This window comes from Coccinella septempunctata, chromosome 7 (assembly GCF_907165205.1).
Source record: "Coccinella septempunctata chromosome 7, icCocSept1.1, whole genome shotgun sequence".
Classification (NCBI taxonomy): Eukaryota; Metazoa; Arthropoda; class Insecta; order Coleoptera; family Coccinellidae; genus Coccinella; species Coccinella septempunctata.
The window spans coordinates 26,354,933-26,364,133 of NC_058195.1; positions in this window are offsets into that span (position 1 = coordinate 26,354,933).

Below are 9,201 nucleotides of genomic sequence, written 5' to 3' on the forward strand. Positions count from 1 at the left end.
TTTTGAGACAATAATAATGCAGATAACAAAAAAGTTGAAATTATGATTAAAAAACTACATACACAGTGTTTTTATGAGTTTGAAGTTAAGTAAAGCCTCACTGAGCCCGGTCCAGATTTTTGTCGAATTTTTATGCTCTGTTTCAATGAAATTAACAACTCAAGGCTAATTATAAATTTTCAGTCGACTTGATCAGAATTTCAGGAGTTATAGCCAAACGGAAATTCGAGAAATTTCAAAAAACCCCGAAGAAACCTATATATAGGGTGCCCCAAAACTATTGAATCAAACGTCACACCACGATAGAGTAGATCAAATACTATCGAATGACACCAACATTAGTTGAGCGAAAATGTACCGTTCCTAAAAAAACCTAACCTAATGTTGCCGATTTTCGAACTATTTTTTCAGTCACAAGGCCAATTTGTTATTAAGGATAGCGTTTTTCTCCCATATTATCACCCCTGTTTATTCTGAGTATTAAAAATCATGTAGAAAAAACAATTGTTTTGATTTACATTTACTTAGGTTATGGTTATCGATTAACTACTTAAAATAATTTCAATTAGGGGAGATGAAACAACAATATTACTTCAATATAATTTAAAATCGATATCCTTTTTCACAAACTTGCCCTGTTATTAAGAAAAATAGTTCGAAAATCGGCAACTTTATGTATTTTAATAAAATTCTGATTATTTTGGAAACGGTACATTTTCGTCGAACTAATGTTGGTGTCATTCGATAATATTTGGTTTACTTTATCGTGGTGTGACGTTTGATTCACTAGTTTTGGAACACCTTGTATATGGTATGATTCTGAACTCAGCTCAATGCCCTCTATTCACGGTTTTCATTTGTCTGTTTACTCGTGAAACACCCTGTATACTTCTTGTACTCTGAAAATTTTAAAACGAATGCCCTCACCGTCATATGAAAATACAAATTCTTCTTGTTGTAAGAACCGTTCATCCTTTCACCCAACGCCGACCCTAGTTACATGGCCCGTTGAAAACGAAATCGATATCTGTTTACTGCAAAACACGTGTTAACGCTGATATAAGGGTTCAAAATTTTCTACCTGATTCGGGCATTTTAGGAACGAATTGCTCAAGATGCCGAGTTCGAATAACATTTCGTTTTGCGTGTTATATTGGATAAAATTGAATTTATTGCATGGATGATTCGAGAATTATTGATGTCCAGAATGCTCCAGAATGATGAAAATTTTCAGATTTCATTGAAATTCTTGCGAAAATTATCTCGTATATTTTCAAGTTTAGATTTTAATTCATTCAGAACTTTGAAGTTCGCCAAATAATGATGTAAATGATATAGATAACAGTCAATCACATTTCCTTCAGCGCAGTTGTTGTTTTGAAGAAAAAGCAGTAGATTCTCGCAAAATCCGAAACTCTACATGAATAGGCCCAGTTGTTCAGTTCGGGATTAAAGTTTATCCTAAATTGATTTTGACACTTCAGTTCAGTTCTGTCAGGTTAATCTAGGATCATCTTAAATCTCGGCCTTATCCTGAACTGAACAACCGGGCCTTATAGTAATAGCAACGTAGCATTAATTAACTCGGTATATTATTGGAATAATATTAAATTTTCATAGCGGAGAATAGTGGTTTTCAGCCTCGGTATTCACGAAATTCATTTTATTATGTTTTTTTTTTTTCATGTGAATCGGCCCGAAATCTTGGATCCCCCGACCTGATAGTTTCGTATACTTCTATGACAATAGCATAATAACTCAAATTTCAACATTTTCACAGAAATTTTTGAATTTAAGGGAGAGACACATTAAAAAAATCGATAGCAAGTTACCGCCTAAACTGCGAGCTTGCCGAAGTTGAAACTGGTACCAATCTACTCAGTGCTTCATAATATGTATAGTTTTATGACTCAGTGTTTTTCAGAACCTGTAAAAAAAAATTAAAAACTGTAGACTCGTCATCGCCTTCCAAGGCTGCATCTTGGAAGAGCTGTCTATTTGGAAAAAAATTTATAGGAACTAGCCCCGCTTATTTTCATTAAGGAATCATCTCCCTTAGTCCTTCGCATTTGTTTACAGATATCCTGTATATAGATACATTTTATCTATGTACCTATTCATTTTGGATAGTAGAAGTTTAATCAATATGTGTTATTTTCGAGGACCAAAACAAAAATTTTAATTGCACCTGATTTGTTCATTATAAGAATCATCATTTATTTTGAATAATAAAACTTCATGCGAAAATACTTAAATTAAATTTTGTCTTTCTCCTATCATCATGCGTCCATCATAGTGTCCGCTGTTCATCATAGCTTTTGGAAATTACCAATCAATCATATGTATCCGAGTATGTATCTATATTATTACCTTCATTTTGTAGATTCATCATGTCTTGACAAAAATATGGTTGCAATTTCAAAATATGTTGACTCGAGGCCTTCAAAAGACTTCAATTTTGTTTATTTTTTCCCTTACATCCTGTATGATCTATCGAAAAATGCAAATCTGTTTTGGATAATTCTTCATAAATTCTTACTTGTTTCGATATAATTTGTAGTTTTCTTTATGATACATCACTAAAAAATTTGAATAAATAAATAAATAAAAAAATAAATATTGTGCTTTATATCAGGTAAAGTGTACACATGACATTAAACACTTGAAGTGAAACAGGGTCATTTTCTGCTTTATAGTCTGTGTTCCATAAATTCTTCCTCACTGTAGGGTTCGATTTCAAGTAGGAGTTTGAAGATGAATTTCTTGAACTGTTGTAGAGTCCATTCTACTCTTAGTTTGTGAGCTATCTTATTGTAATAACGAATATATCTATATTCAGGTCCCTTTTCAGTGAGGCTTAATCTGTGTCTTGGATATTTTAGTGCAGTTGTCCTCGTATTGTAATTACTTACTGTTTTCTCTTCGAAGTAGTGCTAGTTCTTGAATGTAAATATCAGGCTTTCTTGGATGTGTACAGCAGGAGCAGTCAAAAGACCATTCCTTCTGAAGACTCCCCTGCATGATTCCGTCCTCCTCATCCTCCAGATCATTCTGAAGGCTCTCTTCTTCATTTTCAGCACTCTATGTAGGTTGTATGAACTACCATAGAACATGATGCCATACCTAAACACTGCCTGGTATATTGTTCTTAGTGAGGTTATGTCCAGATATTTATTGAGGACTCCCAAAGTGTAGCAGATGGTACCCAGTTGATTGCAAAGGTTGGAAATGTGCTCTCCCCAATCAAGGGTTACCTCAATAGTGAGGCCTAGGAAGCGACAAGATTTAGTCAGTTCTAATGTGGAGTTAGACAGTGAAATGCTGGTAGGCACTTGGGGACCGGAATGAGCTGTCCTGAATAGGATGGCACTTGTTTTTTCAGAATTCATGCACAAACCGTTTGTTTCAAACCACTGGCTAGCACGATTTAGAGTTAGAGTTGAGTGTAAAATGGTAAACTCAGTTTGTGTCATCTGCATAATTCACTGTCCTAACCATGGTTTCATCGAATATGGTACTTAGGTCATTTAGAAAAATGATAAAAATGATAGGGCCCAATATGCTACCCTGCGGAACTCTGTGAGTTCTTCTTCCGAAACTGTTGTTTTTCCGTTCTGAGAGATCACCACTCTCTGCCTGCGGTTTGCTAAATATGATTGAAACCAGTCAAGCTTGTTTATGCCATATGCAGAAAGTTTATGGAGAATAAGGTCGTGGGACAGAGTATCGAATGCCTTTGATAGATCCAGCATTAGACCCACTGTTATATTAGAATCCTCCAAGGCATTAAGGATTCCTGAAATGAACTCAAACACTGCTGTCTGAGTTGATCTACCTCTTACATAACCATGTTGTGTGGGTAAAAGGATCTTTTCTTTTAGAAGGTATTCTACTAGTTGAGTGCAGATTGTTAGTTCCAGTATTTTAAACCAAAGAGATGGTACAGGCTATTCAAATTTTCGGGAAAATCCAATAATTAAACATAATCGATAATAAAACAGATGTTTCTGAGCAAAGGATTCCTCAAAATCATTGAGCAATCCGATTTAAAAAAAATATATAGAGCGTTTCATTTGAAATAACACAACAATGTCCAACATTCGGTTTAGCCGACGTTGTTCATTTCTGTGATATTGTAAAATTTGTAGCATTTTTTCTCTTGATTCTGAAATGAAAATTTTCGGAATGGCTCATTGTCCTTGAATATTCATCACCATTTACATCTGAATATTTAGCTTGAGATGAAAGAAGTTCAACGGATGCATAGATACACACGATGGAATATAAACAGTCATAATTCCATTCGAGAGAGCCAAGATTGGTTTTCTTTCACGTGATTCTTTCCCCTACAGATAAATGCGATAATAAATCGTTGAGATATGCCGCCTGGATTGCAATTATGGAGGAGATAGCGCGCTGCGCCTCTCTACAGTTAATTCATCCGTATACTTATATTCCGCCTGTCTACATCTGCTTTTAAAATACAACGTTGCCATTTTCGGAGGTGCTAACGAGCAAAGAGTCCCCCACAGCAATTCTTCGATATACAGCTCAGCACACTAGCGCCAGTGATATACACTCGAACTAAAAGATTGTTCAGTACATAAAGGGGGTGCGTTGTGACCTCAAAACGATTTTTTGATATGTTGATCCCTGAAGCCTCCTGAATCTAACAAGCTAAAAAACAAGGCAAAACGTTGTCACCTCCGATTTCGGAGGTGACAGCGATATATATGAGGTGAGAGCGTTAAACGAGTTACTATTTCGGAGGTGGTATTAACACTTTATAACTATATATATATATATATAATTGTAGAATTTTAAGGGTAAAACGACTCGTTTTTTTGGGAGGGATCTTAAGAAGAATTAAATTGAATTCGAAAGCTTGGCGAAGAATGAAGAGTTTCACTTAAGATCCCTCCCAAAAAAACGAGTCGTTTTACCCTTAAAATTCTACAATTATAATTTAAAAGACTCTTATAATTTAAATTCAAATATATATATATATATATATATTTGGAATGATCACGTGGACAGGATGACTACGGGAAGACTAGCAAAAATCGCTAGGGATGGTACACCACGGACACGACGCCCCTTAGGAAGACCCCCAAAGAGATGGATGGATTCGTGGTCATCAATGTCTCAAGAGAACTGAGAGTTGGAAAACACAGGCCTAAGGCCTATGATATGTGGAAGAAGAAGATATATATATATATATATATATATATATATATATATATATATATATATATATATATATATATATATATATATATATATATATATATATATATATATATATATATATATATATATATATATATATATATATATATATATATATATATATATATATATATATATATATATATATATATATATATATATATATATATATATATATATATATATATATATATATATATATATATATATATATATATATATATATATATATATATATATATATATATATATATATATATATATATATATATATATATATATATATATGAACCCGTAGTGCGTTGTTACCTCCGGGTGAAGGAGTTATATAATTGGAATAATTTTTGCTTATATATGTAGAGGGGAAGGTAAATAACAGGGGTACCTAAAGAGGGGAAAAGATTTTTATCGAAAAATTTTTCTTCAAACGAATCAGACCTTACTACCTCCGCATATATTTCTTATTAGTAGTGCGCTCTCACCTCCCGCAACGTTGCCAGATTTTAGGAGGACAGAAAGTAAGATAGCTCGAATTCTACTCATATATAGAATACAGCTGCTCTTCCGATTCATTCACACATATTGAAACCTGTAAATAGTTCGAGAACGATACTAATATTAATAAACTTCATACGCTGATAATTGATTGATAAGGTTCGTGATCTCGGTGTAAATGAATTTGGACAGTTTTGAATAAATATGCTTATGTCTACGATACTTCGTCCGATAGGGGAGTTTAATACCATATAGGTCCCAAAATGAATGATGCACGAAAATGAAATTTTTCGTAACATATAAGATTAATTTAAAAGACAATTTTACCGAATTTGTTCTGGTATGAAATAGTAGTCTAATTTTTGGGCATTATATTCACGACATTAGGAACTCCATATAAATGTTTTTCCCGAATGAATCAGTAAAGATATACGTTTTACTTTCAGCTTCTATATTTCATTCACTTTCGTTTTAGCACTGGATTGGCCATGGAAATTGGATACTTTTCACTCTGTATGGTACAAAAATATTGGGTTAAGACGCTTGTCAAAACATTCTTGAGTTTTAATTCAGTGCTACGTAGTCCGTTCTACGTGAGACTCAGTAATTACGTATTTCATCACAATGTCAAATCACTTCGGAAAATATTAAGTCGAAAATATGTAACGAACATAATTGACATTTATACAAACTGATTGAAGACATTCCAAATCTATTTATTTATATGGAAAATACAAGTGATCAGTAGCTTGAGGAGAGTTTCTGTTGTTTATCTTCTTTGGCTGGAGGTTGAAGACGTTACATCACTTGTAGAATGCAAAAAAATCAACCCGAAGATGAAATGCATTTGATGCAGTGTTAGCATTGAGTTGAATAATCAAAGGTGGTAGGGAATGGGTATCTCTTGAAAAAATGAACGGATAATTACAAGAATGTTGAATTCTTCAACAAAAATCACCTTGCGTGAATGGTAGTCAAAATAATTAAAAGAAGTTTGAAGCAAGAGGAGCTTCACCTCACAAAACAACTGGCTCGTATTCATGTCTGTTTATTTTCAATACATTGATATAATGATAATAATTGTACAGGGTGTGGCGTAATGAATGGATAATATGGATCCTGCGGGTAGAGGACTCTATGGCGGTTCAGATAAATATATTTTACGTTTGGTAAAAGTCCCTTGGTTTTCGAGATATTATTATATAAATAATAATAATAACTGGATATTGACATTTTTCATCATAGCGGATCAAAAGAAACTCCTTGATTTAATGGCATTTCTTAAATGCTCGGGGAGTCTTTTGCGATTTTTCAGTACACAGGGTGTTTCACAAGTAAACGGACAAACGAAAACCGTGAATAGAGGGCATTGAGCTGAGTTCGTTTAGCTATAACTCCAAATAATGAAGTTGTATTCGGCTAAAAACTCATTATCCGCTTAAATCCTCAATATCCTCAATAAAACAGAACATTAAAAGTTGACGAACACAGGACCGGACTCATTGAGGCTATATTCAAACTTAAACTCATGCAAAACACTCTGTTTGTAGTTTTTTTCGTCATAATTTTGAATTTTTCAGGTATCTGCATAGATTTTCTCAAAATCAATGAAATTTTGGTATGCTTTATCAGTGGATAATTTTTAATGAATAATTGTTTGGTGGTGAGATGCCTCTAGAAAAAACAGCGCTTCATATTGGTTTTTACTTCACAATAATTAATGGTATGAATATGATCGCCAATCAGATGTGGAAATCTAAAAATGGAATTGGAAATGTTCAACTGAATTTTTTCGTTTTTGATATTTTAGCATATCTGGTTATTCAGATAAATCATTCACAGTGATAATAGGCTTTATTATTGATAATGAACAAAAATAGCAATAAAAAACTACGCTATCATGAAAATGATAATTATAACTTGATATCTTCCGAATGAATCGCTTTTTATGGACAACGTGGACCTGAAGTAATTTTCCGAATTGATTTTTACCTCATTTGGTCTTTTAGTGAAGGTAATGATTGGCACTTCGAATAGGTATGATAAATGCACTTGCGAATTCTTCACTGATTCCGTTATAGTCATTATTGGATCTATGGAAATCTAATGATTGGTCTTATTACAACTGACATCCGATTTCTTTCTTTGTTTTTATTCATACAACTAGTTGTCGATAGAAAAATAGATTAATTCTGAAGATCAAGTTTTAATATTTAGTTTCAAAATAGCGTAGTTTTTTCATCCATATTTGTGCATTATCAATTTTGAAACATTTTATCATTGTGAATGACTATTTTGAAGACCGAATATGGTATAATTGTTGAACACATTCATTTCATTTCTTTGAAAAAAAAATCAATCAAGAATTTCTATTTTTCATGAAGTGCTCTATTCCTTAGAGGCGTCTGACCAAAACAATTACTTCTAGAACATGATCAACAGGTGGGGCAACCCAAAAATCAATTCATTTTGAGACAGTAATAATGCAAATAACAAAAAAGTTTAAATTATGATTAAAAAACTACATACACGGTGTTTTTATGAGTTTGAAGTTAAGTAAAGACCCACTGAGCCCGGTCCTGATTTTTTTCGAATTTAAATGCTCTGTTTCAATGAAATTAACAACTCAAGGCTAAATATAAATTTTCAGTCGACTTGATAGAGAATTTTTTTATAGCCGAACGGAAATTCGAGAAATTTCAAAAAACACTGAAGAAACCAATATATAGGGTGCCCCAAAACTATTGAAACAAACGTCACACTACGATAGAGTAGATCAAATACTATCGAATGACACCAACATTAGTTGAGCGAAAATGTACGGTTTCTGAGAAAACCTAACCTAATGTTGCCGATCTTCGAACTATTTTTTCAATCACAAGGCAAATTTGTGATTAAGGATAGCGTTTTTCTCCCATATTATCACCCCTGTTCAATCTGAGTATTAAAAATCATGTAGAAAAAACAATTGTTTCAATTAACATCAACAGGTCGAGACCTAGGTTATGGTTATCGATTAACTACTTAAAATAATTTCAATGAGGGGAGATAAAACAGTAGTCTTAGTTCAATATGATTTAAAATCGATATCCTTCTTCACAAACTGGCCCTGTTATTAAGAAAAATAGTTCGAAAATCGGAAACTTTAGGTATTTTAATAAAATTCTGATTATTTTGGAAACGGTACGTTTTCGTTGAACTAGTATTGGTGTCATTCGATAATATTTGGTTTACTCTATCGTGGTGTGACGTTTGATTCACTTGTTTTGGGACACCCTGTATATGGGGTGATTTTGAACTCAGCGCAATGCCCTCTATTCACGGTTTTCATTTGTCTGTTTACTCGTGAAACACCCTGTATACTCCTTGTACTCTGAAAATTTTGAAACAAATGCCCTCACCCTCATATGAAAATTCAAATTCTTCTTGTTGTGAGAAACGTTCATCCAGAGACTCTGGTTCATCCCCCCGACCCTG